Genomic DNA, 14,553 nt, shown 5'->3' on the forward strand with positions numbered 1-14,553 from the left:
TTGTGTGTATCAAGCTTAAAAGGGGCCTTGGCCAAAATGGCTACTGGTAAGCCACTCAGAGACGTCTGGTGCACAGCTCAGTCCTTGTGTGAGTAAAGGTTTGTAGTTTGCAAGCAACCGCCTGCCAAGCATGGCCGGTGGGAGGGGGAAAGGTTTGCTTGCTGATAGAGCAGCTACTGAAAGGATTCACTGATTGACTGTGTGACCACTAGCGACTCTGGGGGTGAGTCAAGTGAATCTGGACATTAGTTCTGCTGTTCTACTTACTGCTATTGTGTGCCTGTGGTGTCCAGACATTGTGGTTAATTTAGTGGGGTTTTGTGATTGTGTGAGTGAGTGGCTTTGTGGGCTCGGTTATATAAAAGAGGGGGTGGAGGGAGGGTCTACCCGGGACTGAGGCGGCTGAGTGAGGCCCAGGGCAGCGGCTGGGGTGCACCGTCTGGAAGGCTGTGAGGGCTGATAGCATCCCGCAGGGACACAGCTGGGGAGAAGCAGAGCAAGCAGAGACGTGGGTGAGGACACATATTGTGTTTAAATGTGTTTGTGTAGATCATGCATGTTCTAACCGTAGCTGGACAAAAAGAGGGGATTCCACTGCCTCAGTGGTTCAAGCTTGACCCGTGGGAGTTTGTGAATCCAGTCAATCACGGGATAGATAGAGGGTATAAATGGGTTTATTTAGAGGGACTTTACTGGACTTCAGCTGGTAATGTAGTTTCTCTAGATTGGGAAAAACCCACTTCTCCTAGATTGCAAGGTAATGTGCATATTCTCTTTGCAATCTGTTAGAAGTGTGGCAGTTATCTTCTGTTAATTGGGCAGCTTTCTTTATCTCTTCTACAAACCAATCCTTCCTCCAGGGAGACATCTGCTGTTAATGAGCCATTGAGTGTCACTGTATGACTGATAAAATTACAGCATCCCCTTGTGGGAAGCTCTGCCCAGGGGGAGGAGCCAAGCATTCCATCCTGGATATAATTTGAGATTTTGGAACACCAGGACAACCTTTTTCCCACTGGATTCCCAGAGGACTAGCTGTCATCTCCACTGGATTCCTGTGGGAACCCAGAACATCCCTCTGGCTGTCCAAGATGGCCAGGACCCCTGCCAGGGGGCTCAGAAACCCTGGCACGGAGCCCAAAACACCTGTGGATTTGATTATGACCTGTGGAGCAAATTACCAACCTTATATGAAGATCAGCAAGCCACAATAGTTTAGGTAGAATATTAGTGAAGTTATCACGGGGTGAAAAAGTAGATTTTGGGGTTTTTGGTATGGGGGTTCAGGAGGCAAGATGGAGGGATCTGGGTGTGTCCAGCCTTTCTCCTTCTTCTTCTTGGCCTCCATCTTCTGCTGTGATGTTGGCACTTACAGATTGGTTTAGAGTAGAAGCTCACTGTCTAACATAGGTGAAAGGTATTGGAAAGTAATTGTAAACATTGTATACGTAGTTTTTAGTATAAAGACATAACACCACCCCGGGGGCAGGCAGTGTGCCTGGAACTGTCCTGCTGGACAGACCTCGGCAGGGCAGGAGAAAATTTTATATAGATAAGACACAATAAACAACCTTGAGACCAAGAACTGAAGAGCTCCAACTCATTCTTCGAGTGCTCGGGCTGGGAAAAGAGTCTTTTAACAATCTCGGGGTCTCAGTGACCCAGAAAGTACCCCTAGATTTTGGCGTCCTTGGGTGGGCCTGATAACGAGGCACCCAGGTGGATTTTTGGCAAGCAGCCAGGCCACCAGCCATCAGCCATTTGAAACTCAGCCCGAGAGACAACAGGCCCACTCAAGGAAAAATCCAGAGAGAACATCTCGACCTCTGAAGAGAAGATTTGTCTCAAGCCCAACCCGGAAAGGAGGGGGACCAAGGTGCCTGGAAACCCTCACCTGTGAGCTGCTGGACGGTGACCAGGGCAACTTCTGGATCGACCTTTCTGGCGACTCAGATTTTGCTAAGAAGGTCAAAATTAAGAACATGGGGAGTACATGCTCCCAGGAACAGCTTAACATTTTGTCAGCCCTACAGGGCCTGGCAGCCACACACCCTATGGAAATTTCGGAAAAAGAGCTAAAAGATCTCTTGTTGTGGGTGCACTGTAATTACCCGCACTCAGAGACACATCTGTTGTTTGAAATAAGCTTTTGGCAGGAGATCAACAGACACCTTTATCACTTAGCTACAAGACGAGATAAGACAGCTACAAAATTGTTGCCGTCCGCAAGGGTGATGTTGGAGGCAACCACAAATTAAACCGGGACGGCTGCCAGCCAGTAGCAGGCAGTCGGTTTTCCCACGGGGGTCGGGGGGAGGGAGCTGCCCAGCCAGCAGCAGGCTGCACTTGTCCCTACCAGCCCAGGGGAGACAGAAACTGCTCCCACCGAAGGTGAGCAGGAGGAAACATCATCACGTCCTAGGTCCCAGGGGTCCCCAAAGCGACCAGAAACCCCAGAAAACTCAGAGTCCCTGGATGCGGACTCAGACACACCCCTGCCAGCCCCGGAAAAGCTTAAGCTAGAGATTTTCCCAAGTGAATTGGAAGATTTGGACTTTGTGAAAAACGCCAATCACTTGTTTTTAAAATTTTAACAGTTTAATAGTAATAAAATAGTTATAAAAATAGTAACACAATTAGAGTAATAACAATTTGGACAAATTGAATTAAGACAATATGAGACAATAAAAACAAAGAGTTATGGACGTCCGGGTACCTTTTTCTGGGCATCACGATCCCGAAAAAAGACACCCGTTAGCAAAGGATTAACCCTTAAGAACAATAGCCTGTTGCATATTCATACATTTCATACATGATGCATAAATTCCATTCAAACACAGGATTCTGTCTGGTCAGTGTCAACTTCTTCCTTCTAATCCTAATAGCGCCTCCAAACCGGGAAGAAGTTTGTTTCTTCTGTTAAGAAGACAATAAATTCCCTTTTTCTGAAAGATTTAGGTGTCCTGTGGCTGCTATCCGCTGCAAGCCGTTTCTGTTAAACAAAGCATCCTACATGGCATCATTTCTATTTTAACAATTTTTATAACCTAAAACTATATTTACCACAGTACTTAAGAAAATTAATACAGCATTATTTTCTAACACAACACATATAATATTCATTTTAATATTTGCAAAAAGCCAATCATAAAATACATGCATTTTTCACAATCCCCACTCTTATTCTTTGTAAATCATTTGGCTTGAGCAATATTTTTTTCTACTTGCATCTTCTGGACTATACTGGCAAAATAAAAAAGGGGATTACACAAGTAAGAAATATAAAAACAGTTGTAACACAAAATGAAAGATCTTAATTTCTTCTAATACATTACCCCACCAGCTAGATTTTAACATTGCTTTCTAATTTTTGGACTGGTACCTGGGTTACTGTGTGCATATATATTTTTCTTTTTTTTGATTTCTTTTGCTTTTGCTAGAATGACTTTTCTGTGGTCATCAATTTTCAACAATCTGATATATTGAACTTTCCACAAACATCCCCTTCTTTGGCCAATAAATAGTCTAAAGTCAACTTATTCTAATACCCTACAGTTTTTGTTTGGTTTAGCTGGCTTAATATTAACTCTAATGCTTGGGCAGCCTTATTTGCTATCATTTCTAGAACTGCTTGGCGTCTTGTAATACTATTCAACAGATAATTTGGAGTCAATACAGAGTTAGATTGCTGTGCTGGTTTTACCTTTTTGCTTATTATTTGTTTTTTTGCCCAATCTCAAACTGTATCTTCAAGATTAAATTAAAAACAAATCCATCTCTCTCCTTTTGGACATTCAATTCTAAATCTATTACCACTTTTTCCTAAGTTTCTTGTAATCCAATAATTTACTCCGTTTTGCTTACAAGTTCTTAATTTGGATGGGTTATAACAGTGGCTGTTGACATAGGTGTGCGTAATAAAGGAGGAACTTTGGTTTCTTTCCATGTGATGCTTTCTGTAGCATCTTTGACACGATCCTGCTGGTATCCCGAAAGGGAAAAGATTACCAATGCGTGCCAGAAACAGGAATAACAGAGGTCCAGTATGGCTTATACTCCCACCTCCCATACCTGTGAGGTTGCAACCCACAGCAGGTTTATTTGATCTTCTCGGTGGCGAAATACAGAGGCCAATCTGGTCTTGCCCTCTATTTCCTTGTCACTTTCTCTTAACTAATTTCAAGGCAAATTGTTTTTGACACTCTTTAACTGCGGTCTCTTACTGTTCTTCAGGTATCTCTCATTCAACAGGCACTAATAATTCCCAACCACAAAACAAAGTTATTACTTTAACACTTCTTTTGCAATAAGCATAAATTTTGCGAATTAAAATACTAATTACTCTCACAATTGAAGCATTTACTTATAACCCAGCTAGCATGTCCAGTATTGGAATGCATCAAATAAAGTTTACTAATGGAAATGGCAATTCCCCTTCTGCCCTGGACAATTCTCAGGCTAAGGTCAGAATACAAAAAAAAACTAGTCTTGATCTTTTTATCTGAAGTTTTCCTCCCCCAAGGAGATGTTTTATTCAGGCAGTGCTCGAAACCAGTGATATAAGCATTATCTTATTTCTTAATTCAGGGTTATTCTTTGTACATTTCTTGGATCATTTGGGTTTTCTCAAACTATTACCACTCAGTCCTAACTGGAAAGTCAGTTCGGCCTCACCCGGTTTAAAGGTGATAGTCCATTCCTCAGGTTTCTTCACAAGTCCTTTGATTCTGCGGGCATGAATCCACCCTCTTTCCATGATTCTGATCGTTGCTTCAGTAGTACCTGGAAGGGACTTCTTAATAGCATAGTAATAAAAGAAAGATAATACTGCATTAACTTTTACTATTCGCTTTCCTTCTAAAATTTCTGCGTTTAGCTAAAAGCTTTCTCTACAGCCGCCTCTTCTTCTTCAGGAAAAAACCTTCTCGTTAACAGCAAACAAAACACACAAAAGAAAAAACCAAAAAACTTTGTACTTAAGGAAAACAAACCGCTTTGTGAGGTTTGGAGAGTCAGCAATCTCTGCTTTGATTTTATCTTTTAGTGCTGGCCCCCTCCCGCTCTTTTCACAGCCCTGCTGTCAATGCCGTCCTTCCCTCCGGCGCTGGCCGGAGCAGGGGAGAACAACCACGGGCATGGGGACCCTGGGGGCTGCCTTGGGCTCCTTTTGCCCTCTCTCTTTCTCTTTCCTTCTCTCTCTCGGCCCACTTCCCGGGCCGATGCTGCCATCCTGGACTCGGGACCCCGTCAGTCTGGGAGCGCCCCCGTCAGTTCCGCCACGGAGCCAGCCCACTCCTGGCCGGCAAACCTGTGTCCTCTGCTCCCAGCACAGCCGCAGGGAAACATCTATGGATCGGTCCCTGCCGCAGCCCCCGAGACCCCGCCGCTCGTAGGGAGCAGTCAGACACCTCCCAGCCTTGACAACCCCAAACTTGGCGTCCCCAGGTGCTCCTGACATTCTTTTTCTTTCTCTAGTCAACTTATCCTCTTTTCCCTTCAAGCAGGGCCCGTTCTGCTAAGGCTTTTCTGGACCCCAGTGTGGCATTGAATAACCTCTTAACAACCATCTGTTAAGACACTTCTCTGCCTTTCATGCAAAAAAACTTCATTCACACTTCTGCTCTCTTCTAGCACCAATATGTCATCACTTCACATTCTAAAATCTCAGAGTTTCCTAACTACTTCCCTACTTCAACTTCTCTCTTTCTTCTCTCTCAATTGTAACCCTTATGGGGTCAATATCTAATCTTCCCCTATTTCTTTCTTCTACCCAAACTTCTTTGTTGATTTTTTTCTTTCATCCTCTTGGCCTAATCTCAAAACTCTACCTGTCATTTTCCTAGTTTTTGGTATAACTCTTATTCTTAATTGCACTTGTAAGACTTCCCAATAAATTGCTACCTGCCCCTGGGACCAATAACACATCTCCCATCTAAATTTTAGTTTCTTCCTTCAATTACCACATCTTTAATGACTAGAAATGTAAAACTTTCTCTTTTTGCCCCTGTTACTTTCACTATATGTTTGCTTACACTATAACCTTTTGGAACATTTAACAGGCAGGTTTTCTCTGCCCCTATGTCTATTACAAATTCCAATTCTCCCACTTTTAAAGCTATCACAGGCTCCAGATGGTATTTGTCCCCCAAAAAAATTTAGAGCCTGTGACTTTATTTTTTTATGTGCCCATTTCTTTAAAAATTTGCAGATCTTCCGTTTACTTAGGACCATTTTCCTTTTTCTCTCAAGTTTGTTTATCTATTTAGTTGGAGTTTCTTCTTTCCCCTTTAAAAGCTGCCCTTCGAAAACTTTTTGTTTTTGCATTTTGCCTTTGATATGCTGTCTCATTTATTCTCTTGGTTATGTAATTACGATAGCAATTCACGTGTTTACTCCCCTCCTCATTATTTTAACCCCACTCAGGAGGTACAGTTGGCATTTTGTCTTCTCTGGGGGTCCTTGTGGATTATCTTTTTCTTAAGCTTTTATTTCAGTTGCTCTGATTAATTGCTTTTCTTCTTGAGAAAAATATTATTTTCATTACCAACCGCATCTCTTCTCAAGTATAAATGTTTGGACCTAAAAGTTGGCCTAATTGTTCAGCTATGCCTATGGGATTCTCCAACTATCCCTTTTATTTATTTCTTAAAATTTCAGACCTCAGACGAAGTCAAAGGAGCATTTACAAACTCTGATCTGTCCTCTCCTATGAGAACCTCTCTTAATGGAAATAGACCAATCTCTTTATCTCATTCTTTTTGGATTTTTGTCTTCTATATCCTTTCTCCCGTATTTTTAGGAAGAATCAGGAGAGGGCTTTCTTCTAACTGAACTTTTAGTGTTTCGACAAAGTGATTCTTTTAGAAAGTTCCCCTGAGCAGCCGGAGCTGTGGTTACCAAGGGAACGGGGCTCAGGGCAGGACGGGAAGGTGGGGTCTGCAGCCGCGATCGCCCGAGGGGGTGCTCCCGTGCAGACCGAGCTGGAGCGTGGATAGCCCCCACATGGCTGATGGTGGCTGATCTGGCCGAGACAAAGCAGCCGACTGACCCCGGCTGCAGCGGCGGGAGCCGACAGAGTCAGGGCAGCCGGGGATGGGACAGACGGGATGCCCCTCAGTGCGGTCAGTGCGGTAACCACGGTCCACACGGCAGGACAGACCCCCACCCCCGGCACGAACTGCGGAGCGGCCGCGGGCCAGGCTGCCGGACTAGGACAGACGGACTGTGCCGGAGCCAGCACGGGGGCTGGGAGGGGTGGTGCGAACGAGTGGGGGAACGAACGGGAATGGATGAGGTAATTTGTTCTCAGCTCTATACTTTCCCCATTTTGCTTTTATTGCCTTTCAAAAACGTTATTTTCTTACAGCCTCCCCCCTCCTCAGCATGTGGTATACTCTTTTTCTTCTGGATTAAGCGGTGTTTACAAATAAATCCAGAGCTTAACAAATCTAAACTTCTGCTTGGATGCTTTGAAATGGTCGACGAGCTAACTCACGACCTTCTCATATTGTTTTTCTTATCACCCTTTTATTTATCTTTTGGCAAATTATAAATGTTTCAGGTACTTGTTTTTCTACTCTAAAAGTCTCAGTGCACCCATAGTTCTTTAAAAAAAATGATCACACAAAGCCTGAGTATCCCACCGAGCTTTTTTTTGATACATGTCCTCTGTTATTCCCTAGTGAGCGTTTTATTATCTAATTGCCTTCCATCAAGATGTTTCAATTTCCCTGATTCATCTTGTTCACCACCTATCTTGTTTTAATTCCCTTTTTTTGCTTCTCTAAACTTTGGAATTTCCAATTTTTCTTCATTTGGAGTTAATATTAACTCTTTCAGTTCTATTTCCTGCTGCATCTTTAGCTTCTTGATCTGCCAATTATTTCTTCTTATTTCTGGGTCTTTACCTTTTGGTTTCCTTTAATATGTATTATTGCTATCTCTCTAAGGTAATTTTAATGCCTCTAAAACCTCGAAAATAAGTTTGTCATGTACTAATCTTTTTCTTCTTTAATTAAGTAATCTCCCTTTTAAAATTTCTCTTAATGTATGTGCTACTCTAAAGGCATACCTTGAATCAATATATAAATCCTTTATTTTCTGTTAAATTTTGTAATGCTCTTTTAAAGTATATAATTCACAAATTTGCATGCTTTTTTTTTTTCTCATCTACTTCTGCATACCCTATATTTTGCAAGGAGTTTTATTTCTGCTTGTTAACATAACCCCCTGTGAAAAGTGCATACTATATGGCTCTGCGCAGATATTTACAATATGTATTTTGATGTATTGATTAGTGGTGGTGAATATGTTTTTCGATGTATTGATTAGTGGTGGTGAATATGTATTTTGATGTATTGATTAGTAGTGCTGTACTAACATTTTTAATTGTAATTAGAAAGTAACTTTTGTAGCTAAAATAAGAACTATGCTAGGGATTTTTTTTTCTAATAAAGGAATGAGGCGCTCGCAGCGGATAGCAGCCACAGAACACCTAAATCTTTCAGGGAAAGGAATTTACATCCTTCTTATCAGAAGAAACAAATTTCTTCCTGCCTGGGTGACGCTGCTTGGATTAGAAGGGAGAAGTTGACACTGACCAGACAGAATCCTGTGTTTGAATGGAATTTATGCATCATGTATGAAGGATTTGAATATGCAAGTGGCTATTGTTCTTAAGGGTTAATCCTTTGTAGGCAGGGGTCCTTTTTCGGGCTCGTGCTGCCCAGAAAAGGTACCCGGACGTCCGTAACTCTTTGTTTTTATTGTCTCATATTGTTTTAAGTCAATTTGTCCAAATTGTTATTACTCTAATTGTGTTACTATTTTTATAACCATTTTATTACTATTAAACTGTTAAAATTTTAAAAACAAGTGATTGGCGTTTTTCACAATTTGGTAGCAGAGGATGGTTACTAACACCTTGCTGCCAGTACCTTAGGAGAGTCAGAGTGGGGAAGGCACGCCCTGCCCTCTTTGGCAGCCTCGCTCTATTTCCCCTGAAGTGACCGACAGATGCAGGTTACGATCTGTGGACAAAAGGAGGCAATTAAACAAAGAGAAGGGAAAAAGGCTCCCTACAAACGCGGTAATCGGCCCCCTAAGACTAGTAGTGTGCACGAAGAACCCGGGAAGGAAAAAGGATTGGTAAGTACTTCTCGGGGGGGCAGGTACGGGGGATGAATGTGTGTGGATTGTTGCAGTGTGTTGTAAACTTCCTTCCCCAGGTGTGCCTATACCTCTCTCCCTTCCCCCTTGCCCCCATGCTGAGTGAGTCCTGTCAATCAAGCTTAACATTCCAGCAAGGCGTCGTGTGGTTGGTCAAGTTCAAAGGATGCCCCTCAGGCCTGGGGGTCATTGGCCTGTCTGGGTGTCATCTTCCCCTGAGACCCTGCCCCTCTCACCTGGTTGGTGGCTCACCTGTACCTCCCCTTCCCCTGTCCCTGAGCTTAAAAGGTTAATCAGACCATGCGGCTGGGATTCTGTTGGAGCAGTTGCTCACGTTCAGACCTCTGTAACCATGGAATAAACCTCTGGATATAACCCTACAGCAGAATCCATCCTTTTCCTCTTCACCATCGCCTGAAGCCATTCCTCCTGAGGTAAACGGAGTTCCTAACAAGCCTGGACTTGTTCAGTGCCCAGCTGCAATCTCCAGCAAGCCAAGGTATCTCTGGGGTGACACACAGCAGTTGCTGCCTTTGGCCCAGCAGCGAGGGTCAGACTGGCCCAGGCACAATCTAACTGGTAATATTGGGATTCATATTCCAATATTTGGCGTCCCTGAGGCGGGCTAAGCGACTCTTCAGCCCGAGACAGACTCGCAGTACCTCGGAGCAGCTTCTGGCAGCCGTGCACCCAGCTGGAAGGGCTTTGGTTGCAATGCCCTCAGCTAGAGACTTTGGGAATATTCCCAGAAGAAGTTTCGTGGACTGTTCGGCGCCTCTGGAAAGCCCAGCTCCTTTGTGGTGAGCAGATTTTCCAGAGGGAGGACAGGGTAGCCTCTCTTGCCCATAGAGAGGTCTTGTTCTGGTGAGGAGACCTGCCTTAGACCCCAGCCAGCTACAGCTTCCATTTCAGGTGAGTATCCCTGCTCTCGGTAGAGCAGGAGCTCAAAAACAGACTCTGCCATGAGTTCTGTTCCTTTTTTTGCCTTTGCATTTTTGGCTGCGCAGCTCCACAGAGGGAATTCATTGCGTTCTAGCTTTTAGCTTTCTGCCGCGTGTGTTACTCTCTTTTGGAATTCACGCTGGAGAGGGAGCTCTCTGCCCTTCCCCCCGGCTCTGCAGCGCAGCGTGGTCGGCTCTCTCCACGTGGTCAAGGGATATCTCCCTCTCTCTCTCTCTTTCTCTGTGCGGGGGAGGGGGGTTCTCTGCACACGCGGCGCTGGGGGGCCCCGGTTTCGGCTTGCCACGTGACGTGGCTGCTCTCTCTGCTCCGCGGGGGGGGGGCTGCATTCCACGGCGGGGGAGGCTTTGTTTCTGCCTCGGCTCGGCAGGGCGTGCCCTGCTGCTGCTGCCCGGGAATTTTAAAAGCAGTATATACAGCTGCATTGTGAAGCTTTTGTCTTTTCGTTATCGCTTTCCTATCTGTGGTTTTTTTTAGAAATCGGTAGCTGATTTTAGCTTTGTTTTTGGTCAGGCGGAATTTAGTACTTTGCTTTTTTACATCTAACATGGGTTCAAAACTCAGCATTGTACAAAAAGGGATGTATTATAATATTGTTAGCATTTTAGACAGTGGTAATGTTAAGTTCTCAAAGGGAAAATTGAAACAGTTTATAAGATGGCTTTTCCTCCACTTCCCACAAATCTCCCCTGAAGAAATCCACAATATTCAATTCTGGGATAAAGTTGGAAATGAATTGATAACCTTAGGACAATCTGGCAATGCACCTTCAGCTAAATTTGTGTTCTGGAATTTACAAATTCGAACAGCATTGCTTAAACAAAAGGAAATGGAGAAAAAGCCAAATGTAAAGCCATGTACCTCTGCTCTCCCTGTTTCTCCCTCTCCTAGCTCTAAAACCCCTAAACCTCTTACCCCAAAACTTGGTATTTTAAAGAGAGCACACTCATTGGGAAGTCGACTCCCAGAGTCTGTTGAAATGCCTGAGTTGCCCTGTCCACAAGGCCCTGGCCAGGCTGCGTGGAACCTTTCCCAATGCCCTGTGTCCCCTCCTCTGAAACCCAGAGCACGTGTCAGCTTTGCAGAGAGCAGTGATGCCCAAAATGGCCCCCAGTCCCTAGGGGGTCCACAAGATGGTGGATGCCATGTGGCATCTTCCCAAACCTGGTCTTCTTCTTCCCAAAATCCTCTTAAGCATCCCAAAACTCCAGCTCCATCCCCCTCTCCTCCTGTTCCTCATTATACCTTCCCCCCTCCCCCTCCCTTTCCTGCAATACCCTCAGCTCCGCCCCTCTACTCCTCCCAGGGGGCGTCTGCTGACGTGATGTCACCAGGTGTCCCCGCCCCCTGCCTGCCCCTTTACCACGCCCCTTTTTCCCATGGTGTCCCCGCCCCCTGCTTGCCCCCTGACCCCACCCCCTGTTCCCACAGTTTCCCCGCCCCTTGCTGGCCCCGTGTCCCCACCCCCTGTACTAGTTGCGTCCCTGCCCCCTCTCCAGGTTCCCACGGTGGGGACACACCCACTGCCATTCCCCAAACCTTTAGCTGTGATCCCAATGCTTCCAATTCAAGGGATACAGAGCAGGGAACAGCAGACCCAATGCATAATCCCATGTTGTCACTGGCTCCTGTTACCTTTCAGCCTGCAGCTCAGGGGGGAACAGCTCCAACTGCTAATTGGAGTCTTTTTGGACGACAATTGATTAAAGAGATCTGTAAGTCTCATAAAGAATATGGTGCACACAGTCCATATTTCCATGGCCTTTTAAATTCTGAATTGAGTAGGACTGTAGTGATTCCACATGATTTAAAACAGCTTTTTTCCTGTCTCATGACCTCCACGGAATTCAAATTATGGGAAATTGCATGGAAACAACTGCTAAAAGATGCTCTCTCAGGCTTGCATGCTGATCCAAACACAGCCAAAGACAACAGTGGTAATACCATCACCACTGAGCACCTCTGTGGTGAGGGCCAATGGTCTTCACCCCCAATCCAAGTTACTGCAATTCCTGCAGAAACACTCGAGAAAGTAAAAGAAGCAGCTGAAAAAGCGTTCTTTTCCCTACAACCTGAGGGGCCTTTTGAGCCCTATAGTAAAATTAAACAGCTATCATCAGAGCCTTTTTTGAAATTTGTAGAAAGGTTTACTAGAGCCATTGAAATACAAGTTAAAAAAGAGAATGCTAGGAAAGCAATTTTAGAGGAAATGGCATTTACAAATGCAAATGAACAGTGTCAAGCGGCAATCCTGAGCCTTCCTATAGAACCTTCTCCAACCCTAAAAGATATGCTTCTAGTCTGTAACAGGAAAGTGCCTCTGATGACTGTTGCTGAAGACACCAAACCAAGGCTGCTGCCAAGACCACCTCAGCGTGTCGCCGTTGCCAGCCCTGCGCCTTTCCCCTCAGCACATCAGTACCCTGGGCAGCAGCGGAGACCAGCAATGGCTGAGCCCACAAAACCACGCCTGCTTTGTAACAACCTAGGGCACTGGAGTAACCAGTGCCCCCTGAAAAGGGAATTTGATGAATTTAGAAATGGCAGGGGAGGAGAACTACAAGCCCTCCCTGGGGGTCAACAACAACAAAAAAACTGAAAAGGGAGTGCCCGCCTGCCAGGCGTGCAGACACAAAAAGAGCAGGCCAAGGGAATAAGGGTAGCAAAACAAACCAAGCTTGCGATAATATTAATATTTGCGTAACTGAAGCAGGTGCTTTAAAGACCAAGTCTGCTGGTCCACTGTTGAAAGTGAAACAAAATAACCCTTGTTATGATTTAGGTGATCCTGTGTTAACCACGTCTTCTGTCAATGAGCCTTACAGGTTGCAGCTGACTGAGTCCCTCCACCTGGAGGACACTGACTGGCACTTTCTCTCTGTCAATCCTGAACGGAAGGGTGCTTGGAACCGAATTCGTTGTAAGTACATCGTCATTGGGGACACCAAACACACCACAAGAGATTGAAATTGCTCCAGGAATGACAACATCAGATCCTGAGCAATTCGTTCTCGGCCTGCATTGTTTCCACCCACCCCTGTTTCTTCCCAAGGGACAAATTGTTGCACAAGCTATCCCTGTGCCATCTTTACCTGAAAATATCAAAAAACAAGGGCCCACAGTCGCCCGAGTACAAGTTATTGGGAAAGACAAACCCAAATTATGGTGTAATGTCAGTGGGGGAGGGGAGTCTAAACGCATTGAGATGCTTGTAGACACAGGTGCAGACTGCTCAGTGATTCCAGTACAAGACTGGCCAGCACATTGGCCTTTGCAAAATGTTGCAGGTCATCTTCGAGGTGTAGGAGGTCTGCAATTGGCAAGAAAATCCAAAAACATTATTCAATTTGAGGGACCAAACAGACAATTGGCAAATATCCGTCCATTTGTGTTGGATTATTCGGAACCTTTGTTAAGGAGAGATTTAATGGCCCAGTGGGGTGTCACAATTGATGTTCCAGACTCTCCACAGCATTTTTGTGCAGCAGTCATTGAACAACAGCACCCCACCCAAAAACTGAAGTGGAAAACAGACAAACCAGTTGATGTAAAACAGTGGCCGCTCAGTAAACAAAAAATAAAGGTGCTTGAGGAACTAGTGGAAGAGCAACTAAAAAAGGGCCACATTGTGGAGACCATGTCCCCATGGAACTCTCCAGTGTTTGTCATCCAAAAAGCTGACAAAAAGAGATGGCGACTCCTCTGCGACCTCCGACAAATTAATAATGTAATTGAAGATATGGGTTATCCCCAACCTGGTATGCCATCCCCAACAATGCTTCCCCAAGATTGGAAATTAGCTGTTATTGATATTAAAGATTGTTTTTTCCAAATCCCCTTGCACCCTGACGATGCACCGCGTTTTGCATTCTCCGTCCCTTCCATTAATATGGAATCACCTATGAAAAGGTACCATTGGACCGTTCTTCCTCAGGGATTAAAGGTATCTCCAGCTATCTGCCAGTGGTATGTCTCTTCCCTGCTTTCCCCAGTACGTGCAGCCGCAGAGAAGGCCATCATCTATCATTATATGGATGATATCCTTGTGTGTGCCCCCAATGATGATTTACTCACACACGCGCTTGACCTAATGATCGATGCATTGATTGTTGCAGGGTTCGAGCTCCAGGAAAAGAAAATTCAAAAGATACCACCTTGGAAGTATTTGGGCTTAAAAATTGGAAATAGGACCATTGTTCCTCAAAAACTAGAAATCAATCCAAGGATCAAGACCCTTGTGGATGTCCACAAGTTATGTGGGTCCTTGAATTGGGTAAGACCATGGCTCGGTCTGACTAACGAAGACCTTGCCCCTTTTTTCAATTTATTGAAAGGGGGAGAGGACCCAGGTGCTCCTAGGTCTATTACCCCAGAGGCACAGAAAGCTCTAGAAAAGGTTCAGATTGCAATGTCCACAAGACAGGC

The sequence above is a fragment of the Melospiza georgiana genome, chromosome W, assembly GCF_028018845.1.
Source record: "Melospiza georgiana isolate bMelGeo1 chromosome W, bMelGeo1.pri, whole genome shotgun sequence".
Classification (NCBI taxonomy): Eukaryota; Metazoa; Chordata; class Aves; order Passeriformes; family Passerellidae; genus Melospiza; species Melospiza georgiana.